Source organism: Ascaphus truei, chromosome 7 (genome assembly GCF_040206685.1).
Source record: "Ascaphus truei isolate aAscTru1 chromosome 7, aAscTru1.hap1, whole genome shotgun sequence".
Classification (NCBI taxonomy): domain Eukaryota; kingdom Metazoa; phylum Chordata; class Amphibia; order Anura; family Ascaphidae; genus Ascaphus; species Ascaphus truei.
Window position 1 is genome coordinate 26,505,884 of NC_134489.1, and position 15,335 is coordinate 26,521,218.

The 15,335-nt window shown below is 47.3% G+C and overlaps 3 non-coding genes and 2 pseudogenes across 3 annotated transcripts; all 5 read left to right on the forward strand.

Moving 5' to 3' along the window:
- Window positions 1-2,863: 2,863 nt before the first annotated feature.
- On the forward strand, window positions 2,864-3,046 carry LOC142500076 (U2 spliceosomal RNA). The gene has a single exon (XR_012802795.1). It is a non-coding gene; the product is annotated as a U2 spliceosomal RNA (small nuclear RNA).
- An 817-nt stretch (window positions 3,047-3,863) lies between these two features.
- On the forward strand, window positions 3,864-4,054 carry LOC142500684 (U2 spliceosomal RNA). The gene has a single exon (XR_012803215.1). It is a non-coding gene; the product is annotated as a U2 spliceosomal RNA (small nuclear RNA).
- Window positions 4,055-7,518: 3,464 nt separating this feature from the next.
- On the forward strand, window positions 7,519-7,690 carry LOC142500037 (U2 spliceosomal RNA; annotated as a pseudogene).
- A 4,062-nt stretch (window positions 7,691-11,752) lies between these two features.
- On the forward strand, window positions 11,753-11,958 carry LOC142500276 (U2 spliceosomal RNA; annotated as a pseudogene).
- Window positions 11,959-12,775: 817 nt separating this feature from the next.
- LOC142500685 (U2 spliceosomal RNA) lies at window positions 12,776-12,966 on the forward strand. Its single transcript, XR_012803216.1, has one exon. It is a non-coding gene; the product is annotated as a U2 spliceosomal RNA (small nuclear RNA).
- The last annotated feature ends 2,369 nt before the right edge of the window (window positions 12,967-15,335 follow it).

The window sequence follows — 15,335 nt, forward strand, 5'->3', positions numbered from 1 at the left end:
AGAAAAAGTGGGCGGTTCCTATGCAAATAAGCAGACGAAGCCTGGTGCCGGAAAAAGAACTGGAAGCATGTGCCTTTTTGGCTGTTTGCTGGCCATGCGGGCCCCCCAGCAGTGTGTGCGGCTGCTTTTCTTTACTCCATAGAAAGTCTTTGGCTTTTGCATCCGTCGTCGTCGTCGCCGCCGCTGCTGCATAGACTCCCCGGAGCTGTGTCGGAAGGAGCGGAGGGACTGGAGGCATGCCTGCTGGGGGAGGAGGCGAGCGGGCAGCCAGCGGCTCCCTCTGCCCTTCTCCCTAAAGCGTAGCGCCCCCGGCCGTCGGGCGGCGCTCAGGCGGGGGCCCATTTCTGGTTATCGCTTCTCGGCCTTTTGGCTAAGATCCAGTGTAGTGTTTGACTTGTTGAACACTATAACAGAAGCGTCGGCTGTGAAAACGGCTGCTGGGATGAATTTCTGAGCAGATTTTGACAAAAAAGCTGTAATATTCAGCAGTACTTTAGTTCTGCTCATTTGCATGAGGACGTAGTACCGGTTTCAACCAATAGAGGTCACACTAAGTGTAGTGTGATACCACGGTTAACCAATAGATGGCGCAGTACCTGGAGAGTGTGATATCACTGTCAACCAATAGATGGCGCAGTAACTGGAGAGTGTGATATCACTGTCAACCAATAGAGGTCTCACTACGTGTAGTGAGATATCCAATGTGTCTTTGTGGGTCTGAACCCAACCAATAGAATCGCCAGAAAATGGCAGAAGGTGATCGCCTGAGGAATACCATTCGGTTGCAAGTTGAAGAAGGACGCAGAGAAGAAATTGGATTGAAGTATGTTGTACAAGAAATTTTACTGAAGGTGCTGGAAATGGACTTTGTGAAAACATTGTTTTGCCTGCAAGACTTCCCAAGGATTGGAGTCTATGATCTGACTTTTACCAAGCAAGAGGATTGCCTGAACTACTATGAAAGATTTAAAGCAAAGTTGGATGATACCCTGATGAGAGGAATTCAAGTGATCCCCAGCTTTTCAATGGAAGAAAAACCACTGACTATTCATATGTATAACCCATATGCACGCACAGAGGATCTGCACTTATTTTTGCTGAGGTATTGCAGTGTGGCAAAAGGAGGCCAACAATTGACAAATCAATATGGCGTATACAACGGCAAAAGGCGCTTCTGGGTACGTTTCAGAGAAGATGCATCTGCAGTAGGAGGAGTGATGAGCCCGCCGGCGAATTTTACTATTGGAGGAAATAGGGGGTTCCTGTACTACCCTGGACAACCTACCTTTTGCAGAAATTGCCTACAATATGGACACGTCAGAGAGACTTGTGACAAATCTGGACTGAATTGCAGGAACTGTGGGAAAAATGGACATTCGGCCTATAATTGTGAGTTACCCCGCCTTTGTGATTTGTGTGGGTCTCCAGGACATTTGTCTCGTATGTGCACGAATAGAACGTATGCTCAAGCGGCAGGTGGCCGGTGGAGAGAGGGGCCACCACCACCACCCAAGGAGACGACCGTGGTGCCGGAGACACAGGAGGAGAAAGAGGTGACAATACAGAAAGAGGACAATGCGTTTATAGGAACAGAGGGGCCAAGAACAAGCACAGGCATGCGCAGTGTCACAGAGGTTGAGGAGACAAGCCAATCAGAGGAGGAGGATGGGTCAGCGACGATTACGGAGATATACGAGGAAGGGGAGAAGGAACAGAAGGAAGAGGAGGATCGTTTCCTAAACAGCTTGGCGGAGAACCCCAACAAAAGGAAAGAGAAGGACGTTAAGGCTGTGGAGGAAGGGTTAGAAGAAAGGGGAACACCTCAACATAAAGACTTTGAACTGGAATCCCAACAAACTGCGCAAACAGATTGGGTAGTAGTAGGGGGAGGTAAACACCCAGTGCAAGGGGAGGTAGAAAACATGGATACAACAGAGAAAAGGAATGCGCTAAAGCGTAGGATGCAGCAAGATGTAGAAAAGGGACAACCAGGTGAGAGAGCACAGTCTATGGTAGGGAAGTCAAAGTTTTTGGTACTAGCACAGGAAGGAGAAAGTGAGAGCAAGGGGGAAGAGCAGGATGATACTGACGAAGAGGAGGATAGCGAGGAGGATAGCCAGGAAGACGAAAAGAGGAGGGAGGAAAACAGAGAAGCAAAAATGATCAAAAGATGGGGAGATAAATATAGAAAAGCGCGAGCTAAATTACAGAACGCAAGGAAAGATTTGTTGGAAGATAATTCAGAAAAAAGGAAGAAAAAGCTAGAGCATGTAGCACATGGAGTGGGAAAAGAGATAGAAGAGATGGAAAGAGTGTTGATAAAAGAAACCATAAACAAGGAGGTAAAGGAGAAAGAGGGAAGTAAGGAGGAAGGTAGCTCAGACATAGACAAGTTTCCTTTTAAAGTGAGTTTAACATTAGAGGAGAAACTAAAAGAGCTTAGAGAAAAGGTGGGAGACAGGGATATGGAAAGTTGGGGCGTAATTTTTGCATATCAAAAGGATGAGACAAGTGTGATAATGTATATAAATACCTTGATTATACTTTGGGAAACTCAGCCGCTCGCGTATGAGGAACATAAAAGGAAAGGTATGAGAAATATTGTAGCGGTACAAAAACAAACTGGATAATCTTGCCGTAAAATAAATGTGCCTTTCTCAACGCGCTATGAAGAAGATATACCCTGTAAAATGATAATGTTTTAAAGAAGAAAAATTGTTTTATGTACCAAGTCATGTTTGTAAACTTGGAAGTTTTATATGCAAAATTTGTATTGAAATGTTTTGGGGTTTTTGTAATGTTGGGGGTTTTTTATTTTTCGAAAAGTGACAAGTTGTGGAAATTACGTGTCAAGAATAAATAAAGTATTTTTCATAAAAAAAAAAAAAAAAAATCTGTTCTTATCAGTTTAATATCTGATACGTCCCCTATCTGGGGACCATATATTAAATGGATTTTTAGAACAGGGAGATGGAAGAAGAGCTTGCTCTGTCCACTCCACGCATTGACCTGGTATTGCAGTACCTCCAGGACCGGTGCACTTCCCTTTGGGGATATTTGGCTTGTATCAAAAAATAGAAACAAATGACTGTCTGACAGAAAAAAAACAAACATGCATTTTTGGCTCTTTCTTTTGCAAAGAAAGAAGAAGATGAAATGACGACAAAATAAAGCCTCCTTCTTTTTGCTGTGTCTTGTTTGCTCTTTTGCGTGGCTTCTTACTTTCTTTTCTTTTCAGCTCCTCCTCGCATGGAGCAGGAGTGCCGCCTGCTGCCTAGCCTAATTCAGTCCGAACGAGCAGATGCCTAAGAAACTCCTGTTGAAGCTGTATCCAAATAGCCTGCATAGCAAACACTGCAGCAGCAAGCAGCAAATGCCTTGACTTGCTGGCTTCTTGTCACAATGGCTGGCTGGCTGGCTGGCTGGCTGAAATGACCTGAACTGAAAAGCCCAGCCACTGGCTGCTTGCTTGCTGCCTGAGTTTCATGGCAGCCCAGACGAGTCGGCTAGCAGAGAAAAAGTGGGCGGTTCCTATGCAAATAAGCAGACGAAGCCTGGTGCCGGAAAAAGAACTGGAAGCATGTGCCTTTTTGGCTGTTTGCTGGCCATGCGGGCCCCCCAGCAGTGTGTGCGGCTGCTTTTCTTTACTCCATAGAAAGTCTTTGGCTTTTGCATCCGTCGTCGTCGTCGCCGCCGCTGCTGCATAGACTCCCCGGAGCTGTGTCGGAAGGAGCGGAGGGACTGGAGGCATGCCTGCTGGGGGAGGAGGCGAGCGGGCAGCCAGCGGCTCCCTCTGCCCTTCTCCCTAAAGCGTAGCGCCCCCGGCCGTCGGGCGGCGCTCAGGCGGGGGCCCATTTCTGGTTATCGCTTCTCGGCCTTTTGGCTAAGATCAAGTGTAGTATCTGTTCTTATCAGTTTAATATCTGATACGTCCCCTATCTGGGGACCATATATTAAATGGATTTTTAGAACAGGGAGATGGAAGAAGAGCTTGCTCTGTCCACTCCACGCATTGACCTGGTATTGCAGTACCTCCAGGACCGGTGCACTTCCCTTTGGGGATATTTGGCTTGTATCAAAAAATAGAAACAAATGACTGTCTGACAGAAAAAAAACAAACATGCATTTTTGGCTCTTTCTTTTGCAAAGAAAGAAGAAGATGAAATGACGACAAAATAAAGCCTCCTTCTTTTTGCTGTGTCTTGTTTGCTCTTTTGCGTGGCTTCTTACTTTCTTTTCTTTTCAGCTCCTCCTCGCATGGAGCAGGAGTGCCGCCTGCTGCCTAGCCTAATTCAGTCCGAACGAGCAGATGCCTAAGAAACTCCTGTTGAAGCTGTATCCAAATAGCCTGCATAGCAAACACTGCAGCAGCAAGCAGCAAATGCCTTGACTTGCTGGCTTCTTGTCACAATGGCTGGCTGGCTGGCTGGCTGGCTGAAATGACCTGAACTGAAAAGCCCAGCCACTGGCTGCTTGCTTGCTGCCTGAGTTTCATGGCAGCCCAGACGAGTCGGCTAGCAGAGAAAAAGTGGGCGGTTCCTATGCAAATAAGCAGACGAAGCCTGGTGCCGGAAAAAGAACTGGAAGCATGTGCCTTTTTGGCTGTTTGCTGGCCATGCGGGCCCCCCAGCAGTGTGTGCGGCTGCTTTTCTTTACTCCATAGAAAGTCTTTGGCTTTTGCATCCGTCGTCGTCGTCGCCGCCGCTGCTGCATAGACTCCCCGGAGCTGTGTCGGAAGGAGCGGAGGGACTGGAGGCATGCCTGCTGGGGGAGGAGGCGAGCGGGCAGCCAGCGGCTCCCTCTGCCCTTCTCCCTAAAGCGTAGCGCCCCCGGCCGTCGGGCGGCGCTCAGGCGGGGGCCCATTTCTGGTTATCGCTTCTCGGCCTTTTGGCTCAGATCATTGTGTCTGAGTCAGGGGCTTAGCTGGGACTGTGCCCCCTTGGCCCTGGATCATCGCCCCTTCGGGGGCTTAAGATCCTTGCTGCTTTTGGGGGGGCACGCTATCTCGAGCGACGAGGAGTGATCGGGAGCAGAGAGAGCGAAGGGCCGGCACCTTGGCCTTGAGACATCGCCTTACCGGCTTAAGTCTCATGCTGCTTTAGGGGTGCCGCACCTAAGCCTGACAAGATGGAGACGGGTGTTCAGATGAGGAACACGCTGCGGTTGGAGGTCGCTGAGACGGAGAGAGACCGCGTGGATCTGCGCTTTATCGTGGAAGAGCTGCTGCAGAAAAAGGCAGAGTTGGATGTGAAGTGCATGCTGTGCCTGCAGGATTTCCAACGGCAAGGGATATATGACGTGACGTTTCAAGAGGATGGAGATTGCCAGAACGCCTTCGAAAGGTTAAAGAAATTGGTGTGTGAACCAGAGATGCAAGGCATCAAGCTAATTCCTAGCTTTCTGATGGGGGAAAGACCTTTAACGGTGCATATGTACAATCCCTATGTGAGAAAGGACGATATTTGGATGTTCCTGAACCAATATTGTACCATGATTAAAGGAGGAGTTGAGCTACGGAATGCATACGGGATTTATAATGGAAAAAGAAGATATTGGGTGCGCTTCAGACCGGACCCAGCAAGAGAAGGAGGTGTGAAATACCCCCCTGCGGTTTTCAGTATTGGGGGGAACCGTGGATTTCTTTTTTACCCGGGACAAGCAAAGTATTGCAGGAAATGTTATAAATACGGACATACTCAAGAAGAATGCAATAAGTCAGAAAAGGTGTGTCGGAATTGTGGGGAAGAGGGACACACAGCTGGAAGATGTGCCCGCCCCAAGAAATGTGACTTTTGTGAAGAACAAGGCCATTTAGCCTGGCAATGTAGAAAAAGTAGAAATACTTTTGCACAGGTAGTAGGGGGCAATGTGGGGGGGAAAGACCTAGAATTTACGGGACTTATCTTTGATCCCAAAGCAACAAAAGGCAGTGAGGAGGAAAGTGTCTCAGAGTTAGGTGGGCATATCCGAAGGGAGGGGCAAAAGGAGGAGGGAGGGATGGACCTACAGGAGGGAGGTTTTCCAGAAGTAGAGGAAACCCCTGAGGTCTTGCAAGAAGGAAAAGGGGAAGCCCTGGGCACTCAGGAGGGAAAGTGGGCGGAGAGAGTGGAGGCACAGGAGATACAGGAAGAGGGAGAAGCTTTAAAAGAAAAAATGGATGTGTTTCAGGCGAAAGTAGGAGATATAAATTTTTGGATGAATGTGATACGTAAAGCAATAAAGAATGTGAGTGATAGGGAGATAATGAGTGAATTAGACGAGATTATGAATCGAAGAAGGGGTATGACTGAAGAAGAATTTAAGAAGGTTAAAAAGGACCAGAGGAAGTGGCTGAGGGAGGAGGAGTTTAGACTGGAGGGAGAAGCAATGTTGGAGGAGGAAGCTAGAAAAAAGGAAGAGGCGGAGGGAGAAATGAGCCAAGTACAGATGGACCAGGGGGAAGGGGGGGAAGAAGGGCTGGTAGGTGAAGGTGAAGGTACGGAAGCCTTTAAAAGAAAATTTGAGGAATTTCAAAAAGAAGTAGGAGATGGGGTTTTCTGGGTTAGGATCATGAGGAAAGCAAAAGAAGGGATAAGTAATAAAAAGATTGGTGAACAGCTAGCCAAAATCATAGCATTAAGGAAGGAAATGACAAAAGAGGATTATGAGTTAGTGAAAGAGGAATGGAGGGTGGAGGAAGAAGAATGGGAAAGAGAGAAAAGGGAGGAAAAGGGGACCCCAAGAGAGTTAGGGTTTAAAATAGTTGGGGGCTTTTTTTGGGAGCGCCCCACCCCAGGGGGAAAAAAATTAGTAGGCTTGGAGGTAGAAAAGGAAAAAAGTCAGGAGACGCAGGAAGAGGCAATGGAGTTGTCCTCGGCAGAAAAAAGAATGTTGAAGCGTAGAACAGAACAGGAAGGAACAGCAGACCAAAAGTGGGAAAAGGTAACACCGAGAAAATTGAAAGTGGTAGAAAGTGGGAGTGATAGCTCACCATCAAAAAAAAATTGGGGAAAGGATCAAGAGCAGAAAGGGCAAGGAATCAAAGTACAAAGACAAGGAAGTGGAATAAGTGGAAGTGAGAGTAAGGGGAAGGATAAAACATTGACCCCGAAGCACACTCCAGGAGAGTCGCCAAGGGAAATAGCCTTAGGCAAAAAAATGCAGGAAGTTGAGGAGAAAGTAGGAAATAACGCTTTCTGGCTTTCAGTGGTGCGAGAAGAACATAGGGGACTAACCACAGAACAGCAGATGGATTGCCTAGAAAAAGTAATAGTTAGAAGGGCACAGTCTTCCAACCAAGATTTTGGAATGTATTTTGAAGGTGTCCAAAGAAAATACGCTAATATTATTTTTGCAAGAACAATATATAAGTATGGTGGATATAAGTAGTGGAGAGTTTTTTTGTATAGGGGGGTTTTGAGGAATATGGAATGTTTATTGTTGGAATATACTAGAGATGTTTTTTTATGATAGACGTGTTTTTGTTATTATTTTCTGAAAATGTAAAACATTGTATATTTTTGATCTTGGAACAATAAAATACTTTGAAAAACAAAAATCTGTTCTTATCAGTTTAATATCTGATACGTCCCCTATCTGGGGACCATATATTAAATGGATTTTTAGAACAGGGAGATGGAAGAAGAGCTTGCTCTGTCCACTCCACGCATTGACCTGGTATTGCAGTACCTCCAGGACCGGTGCACTTCCCTTTGGGGATATTTGGCTTGTATCAAAAAATAGAAACAAATGACTGTCTGACAGAAAAAAAACAAACATGCATTTTTGGCTCTTTCTTTTGCAAAGAAAGAAGAAGATGAAATGACGACAAAATAAAGCCTCCTTCTTTTTGCTGTGTCTTGTTTGCTCTTTTGCGTGGCTTCTTACTTTCTTTTCTTTTCAGCTCCTCCTCGCATGGAGCAGGAGTGCCGCCTGCTGCCTAGCCTAATTCAGTCCGAACGAGCAGATGCCTAAGAAACTCCTGTTGAAGCTGTATCCAAATAGCCTGCATAGCAAACACTGCAGCAGCAAGCAGCAAATGCCTTGACTTGCTGGCTTCTTGTCACAATGGCTGGCTGGCTGGCTGGCTGGCTGAAATGACCTGAACTGAAAAGCCCAGCCACTGGCTGCTTGCTTGCTGCCTGAGTTTCATGGCAGCCCAGACGAGTCGGCTAGCAGAGAAAAAGTGGGCGGTTCCTATGCAAATAAGCAGACGAAGCCTGGTGCCGGAAAAAGAACTGGAAGCATGTGCCTTTTTGGCTGTTTGCTGGCCATGCGGGCCCCCCAGCAGTGTGTGCGGCTGCTTTTCTTTACTCCATAGAAAGTCTTTGGCTTTTGCATCCGTCGTCGTCGTCGCCGCCGCTGCTGCATAGACTCCCCGGAGCTGTGTCGGAAGGAGCGGAGGGACTGGAGGCATGCCTGCTGGGGGAGGAGGCGAGCGGGCAGCCAGCGGCTCCCTCTGCCCTTCTCCCTAAAGCGTAGCGCCCCCGGCCGTCGGGCGGCGCTCAGGCGGGGGCCCATTTCTGGTTATCGCTTCTCGGCCTTTTGGCTAAGACCAAGTGTCGAAGTCAGAGGGCCAGCAGGGATAGTGCTTCCTCGGCCTTGCGGCATCGGCCCCTCTGGGGTCTTAAGCCGTATTGTAGCTATTGGGGAGGTACAACATCCTGTGCGATTCGGAGGGCGAGAACGAGACGGAGAGTAAGGGGCCGGCGCCTTGGCCTTGGGACATCGCCCGAAAGGGCTTAAGTCCCTTGCTGCTGTGGGGGCGCCGCACCCGAGCTTGAGAGCGGACAAGGAGAGCTGAGACAATGGCGTCTGGAGCTCATATGAGGAATACGCTTCGGTTCCTGGTAGCAGAGGCGGAGAGACAGCGAGTCAGTCTGACGTTTTTCGTGGAGACGATCCTGAATGGAGTGATCGGTTTGGCAGCAACAAAAGTGATGTGTCTGCAGGATTTCCAGAAACAAGGGATCTACGATCTGACCCTTTTTGAAGATGCGGATTGCCTGTGTGCCTATGAAAGGTGCAAAGAGATGGCTTTGGATGAGAACATGCGTGGAATCAGCTTGGGACCAAGTTTTATGCTGGAGATGAGACCAGTTGTGGTGCATATGTATAACCCCTATGCCCGGAAAGAAGATATTTTCCTTTTTTTAAGGAGGTACGGCATGGAAGTGAGAGGGGGAGAAGAGTTGTATAACCCTTATAAAATGTACAATGGTAAGAGACGGTATTGGGTGCGGTTCAAAGCAGACTCGACGGGGGTGGGGGGAGTGATGCACCCTCCGGCCAGCTTTAGTATTGCCGGAAACAGGGGTTTTCTTTTCTACCCAGGACAACCTACGTATTGTAGGAAATGTTTTCGCTATGGACACACAAGAGAAAAGTGTGAAAGGACTGAGGTGGTGTGTCGCAATTGCGGCGAGGAAGGCCATACGGCGGCCTATTGTAAGATCCCAAAGAAATGTGATGTGTGTGGGGTAAGAGGACATTTGGCAAGACAGTGCAAGAAAAGGAGCTATGCTCAAGCTGCAGGAGGGGAGGACACGGATGTGGCAAGCCAAGAGGGAGAGGACCTGGAGGAAAAAGAGGAAGATTTTCTTTTGGACAATATTGCCCAAAGCTTGGTTGGGGGAAAGGGAGAGGGGAGTGGGGGGGGCCAGATCTTGATGGGGAATGGGGATGCAGAGTCTCTGAGCATGTCTGAGCAAAATTGGGCAATTAGTATGGAGGTTCAAGACATACAGAGTGAGGGAAGGAATGTTGGGGTAGAACAGCAGGAGGAGGGGATGGAGTTTTCAGTTGGGGGGAAAAAACCCCAAAAGCGTAAACAGGAAGTGGACAGTAGAGACGTGAAGGAAGGCCAAGGGGAGGAGGAGAGAGTGGGGCCTAGAGAAAAGGTAGAGAGGGTAGTAAAAAAATATGGAAAAAATTTAACCAAAAAAATGGAGGAATTTGATAAGGCAGTAGGGGAAGTAGAGTTTTGGGTGAAAGTGTTTAGGAAGCAACATAAAGGGAGTTCAGAGCAACAAATGATACAGAGTTTGGAAAAATTAATGAGTCAAAGGAAAAATATTACTAAAGAGAAATACGAGGAATTGAAAATAGAAAGTTTGCAGTGGGTGGAGGTAAAGGAGGGTAGAGCAGACTTTAAAGGAGAAGAGGAGGAATATATAATAGGAGAAGCTGAGGAAGTTAGTGAGGAGGAGGTACAAGATTTCGTGAAGCTTACAGAAGTGACAGTGGTGGAAGAGACCATGGAAGACAGGCAGGAAGAAGGAACGTATAAAGTTCTAGGAAAAATACAAGAGGGGGTGGGGGACTTAGGGAAAGGACAGAAAGAAATAGAAGTAGCAAGTATGGAGGAAAAACCTTTAAACTCAGAAAATAAGGCAAGAGAGGGGAAAGAGGCAAAGGAAGAGGTTCTAGAAGAAGGAAAAGAGGAGAAAGTGGGCCCAAGGAGAGAGGGATGTGTAGGGAAAGCAGCCTCGGATGACTTGATAGGTTATCCTGCCATATTCAAAACGCAAAGTCAGGAAGTAATAGGAACAAGTACAAATGAGAAAGGGGGGGAGGTAAGTACCTCTTTTGAAAGTGTAAGCAGAGGAAAAGGGAAAAATAAAATCGGAAATGGTGTGAGTAGAGAAGAAAGAGAAGAGCAGGGAAGACAAAGAGCGATAGGGAAAATATGGACCTATGAGGATTGTGTTAAAAGATGGAAAGGAAAATACAATAGGCACTTGGATAAATGGATAAAAGAGAAGAAAGAAATAGTAGGAAAGGATACTTCGGAGAAAAGCAGAGAAAAAGCAAAAGCTGCAGAGCATGCTATAAATAAGGAATTAGAAAACTGTGAAAGAATATTGGAGAAAGAAATGGAAAGAAGTAGTGAAAATGACTCGGATAGTTGTAGTGAGGAAGAAGAGCAGATGGATCAAGGCAAAGAGGTGAAACTAAGGAAAGTTGGGGGGACAAGTAGGAGCGAAAGCGAGGGAGAAAGTTCTAGTAAGATGGAAGCTATGGAGACAGGGGGATCCTCAAAAGTTGTGGCAAAACAGGAGATAGCAAGGAAAATTGAGGGGAAAATGAGGGTAGAACAGAAGAAAATTGTAGAAATATGTAGTCAGATAGTTGGGGAAAAAGAGATGGTTAGGGAATTGAGTAGGGAAGAAGTGGCAGAGTTTTTTGACGAAAGCTGGGAGGAAAAAAAAAGAAAAAAATATCTGGACAAGAAAGTAGAGGAGTTTGAGGAGAAAGTAGGAGAGGCAAAAGTATGGGTAAAGATGATACAGGAAGCAAACCCGTTTGGGGGGATAAACCAAATAGTAAGAACGATAGAGTCGGTGCTATCTCACAAGCAAAGAATGTCACCAAAGGAGTTTGAGGCAGAAAAAAAGAGATACAAGGATGATTTAGTTAGACAAATAGCATGTAATGAAAAATATAGACAAAGGAGGTAAGGGAAATGTAGGTTTGTGATAGTAGTGGAAATGGTAAATTGAAAATTTGATTTATACATGTATAAAATGTATTGGTATGGCACTTGGTGATGTTTATGGATTTAAGAAATATGAATTGCTGATTAGAATAGTTTTTCTTGAAGAAATTTTTTGGATTAATAGTATTGTTTTTGAGGGAAAATATGTGATGGATAAGACGAAGTTATGGAGTTAATGTGCAAGGTGAATAAATGTGTATACAGTATGGTGTTTGAAGAAATGTAAATATGAAATGTAAGTTGTTTTGTGGATGTGATGATTTTCGGAAAAAGTTTATTATTTATTGTAAATAATATGAATGTGAATAAAACATTAAAAAGAAAAAAAATCTGTTCTTATCAGTTTAATATCTGATACGTCCCCTATCTGGGGACCATATATTAAATGGATTTTTAGAACAGGGAGATGGAAGAAGAGCTTGCTCTGTCCACTCCACGCATTGACCTGGTATTGCAGTACCTCCAGGACCGGTGCACTTCCCTTTGGGGATATTTGGCTTGTATCAAAAAATAGAAACAAATGACTGTCTGACAGAAAAAAAACAAACATGCATTTTTGGCTCTTTCTTTTGCAAAGAAAGAAGAAGATGAAATGACGACAAAATAAAGCCTCCTTCTTTTTGCTGTGTCTTGTTTGCTCTTTTGCGTGGCTTCTTACTTTCTTTTCTTTTCAGCTCCTCCTCGCATGGAGCAGGAGTGCCGCCTGCTGCCTAGCCTAATTCAGTCCGAACGAGCAGATGCCTAAGAAACTCCTGTTGAAGCTGTATCCAAATAGCCTGCATAGCAAACACTGCAGCAGCAAGCAGCAAATGCCTTGACTTGCTGGCTTCTTGTCACAATGGCTGGCTGGCTGGCTGGCTGGCTGAAATGACCTGAACTGAAAAGCCCAGCCACTGGCTGCTTGCTTGCTGCCTGAGTTTCATGGCAGCCCAGACGAGTCGGCTAGCAGAGAAAAAGTGGGCGGTTCCTATGCAAATAAGCAGACGAAGCCTGGTGCCGGAAAAAGAACTGGAAGCATGTGCCTTTTTGGCTGTTTGCTGGCCATGCGGGCCCCCCAGCAGTGTGTGCGGCTGCTTTTCTTTACTCCATAGAAAGTCTTTGGCTTTTGCATCCGTCGTCGTCGTCGCCGCCGCTGCTGCATAGACTCCCCGGAGCTGTGTCGGAAGGAGCGGAGGGACTGGAGGCATGCCTGCTGGGGGAGGAGGCGAGCGGGCAGCCAGCGGCTCCCTCTGCCCTTCTCCCTAAAGCGTAGCGCCCCCGGCCGTCGGGCGGCGCTCAGGCGGGGGCCCATTTCTGGTTATCGCTTCTCGGCCTTTTGGCTAAGATCAAGTGTAGTATCTGTTCTTATCAGTTTAATATCTGATACGTCCCCTATCTGGGGACCATATATTAAATGGATTTTTAGAACAGGGAGATGGAAGAAGAGCTTGCTCTGTCCACTCCACGCATTGACCTGGTATTGCAGTACCTCCAGGACCGGTGCACTTCCCTTTGGGGATATTTGGCTTGTATCAAAAAATAGAAACAAATGACTGTCTGACAGAAAAAAAACAAACATGCATTTTTGGCTCTTTCTTTTGCAAAGAAAGAAGAAGATGAAATGACGACAAAATAAAGCCTCCTTCTTTTTGCTGTGTCTTGTTTGCTCTTTTGCGTGGCTTCTTACTTTCTTTTCTTTTCAGCTCCTCCTCGCATGGAGCAGGAGTGCCGCCTGCTGCCTAGCCTAATTCAGTCCGAACGAGCAGATGCCTAAGAAACTCCTGTTGAAGCTGTATCCAAATAGCCTGCATAGCAAACACTGCAGCAGCAAGCAGCAAATGCCTTGACTTGCTGGCTTCTTGTCACAATGGCTGGCTGGCTGGCTGGCTGGCTGAAATGACCTGAACTGAAAAGCCCAGCCACTGGCTGCTTGCTTGCTGCCTGAGTTTCATGGCAGCCCAGACGAGTCGGCTAGCAGAGAAAAAGTGGGCGGTTCCTATGCAAATAAGCAGACGAAGCCTGGTGCCGGAAAAAGAACTGGAAGCATGTGCCTTTTTGGCTGTTTGCTGGCCATGCGGGCCCCCCAGCAGTGTGTGCGGCTGCTTTTCTTTACTCCATAGAAAGTCTTTGGCTTTTGCATCCGTCGTCGTCGTCGCCGCCGCTGCTGCATAGACTCCCCGGAGCTGTGTCGGAAGGAGCGGAGGGACTGGAGGCATGCCTGCTGGGGGAGGAGGCGAGCGGGCAGCCAGCGGCTCCCTCTGCCCTTCTCCCTAAAGCGTAGCGCCCCCGGCCGTCGGGCGGCGCTCAGGCGGGGGCCCATTTCTGGTTATCGCTTCTCGGCCTTTTGGCTAAGACCAAGTGTCTGAAACCAGAAGGCCATCAGAGAGAGGGAAGGGCCGGCACCTTTGCCTTGTGACATCGCCCCAGGGCTTAAGTCACATGCTGCTTTCGGGGTGCCGCACCTAAGCTCTTCGGGAAGGCGAGGACGTCAACGATGGCTGCGGGAGCGAGCCTAAGGAACACGCTGCGGTTCCAAGTCGTGGAGACGGAGAGAGATCGAGTGGGGCTTACCTTCTTCGTGGAGAAGGTGCTGAGAGAGATCGTGGGTCTGGATGCGGCAAGGATCTTCTGTTTGCAAGATTTCCCGAGGCAAGGAATATTCGACTTGACCCTTTGCGAAGAAAGTGACTGCCTGAACGTCTTACAGAGATGCAAGGAGGCTGCAAGAGAGCCCAATATGCGGGGGATCAGCATTGCACCAAGCTACATGATGGATGAGAGATCGGTGGTTGTTCACATGTACAACCCGTACATATTTAAGGAAGATATCATCCTCTTTTTGAAGAGATACTGTACGGTGGTAAGAGGAGGCATTGAAATGAAGAACCCGTATAACATGTTCAATGCCAAAAGGAGGTTCTGGGTGCGCTTCAGGCCGGATGCATCGTGTGTTGGAGGCGTAATGCACCCCCCGGCTAGTTTCAGCATCGGTGGAAACAGGGGTTTCCTCAATTACCCTGGACAACCGACCTATTGTAGGAACTGCTTCAAATATGGTCACACAAAGGCCGACTGTGAGAAAATAGGGGCAGTGTGCCGTAATTGCGGAGAGGAGGGACATATAGCATCCCACTGCAGTGTTCCTAAGAAATGTGACTTATGTGGGGAAGGAGGCCATCTTTTCCGCCAGTGCCCGCAAAAAAGCTATGCACGGGCGGCGAGAGGGGGAACGGATATGAAGGACACTTTCCAAAAGGAAGGAATGGACAGTACTTGGGCAGGACAGCCAACGGAGACCCAAAAGAGGGAGGAAGAGCTTTTTGTAGAAGCGATAGCCCGAAGTTTTGATGTGGGGGGGGGAGATGGGCTGGGAGGCCTCACCCAGGGGTCAGTAACAGATCTTTTGGGGGCGGTGCAGCCGACCTGGGGGGATCAAATGGAGGTACAGGAGGTGCAGAGTGTGGGGGTCTTGACCCAGGAAGAGCAGGGAGAGAGAATGGATGTAACTGTGGGGGAGAAAAAACCCCAAAAACGTAAGCAAGAGGTAGAGGTAACGGAGGGTAGACAAGTAGAGATAAGGGGGGAGGGACCAAGAGAGAAAATAGAGAAAACGCCCGAAGGGGAAGCTGGTGAAGTGAGAAGGCAGGAGGTTTTAACAGAGAAAATGGAAGTGTTTCAGAATGCAGTTGGAGATGTGAATTTTTGGGTGTGGGTGTTTAGAAAACAACACGTTGGGAGTAATGATGCTCAAATTATAGAGAGACTAGATAAATTGATGTGTCAAAGAAAAAACATGTCTAAAGAGAAGTATGAGCAAAGTAAAAAAGAAAATGTACACTGGTTGGAAATAAGAGATGGGAAAAGAGTATACAAAGGGAAA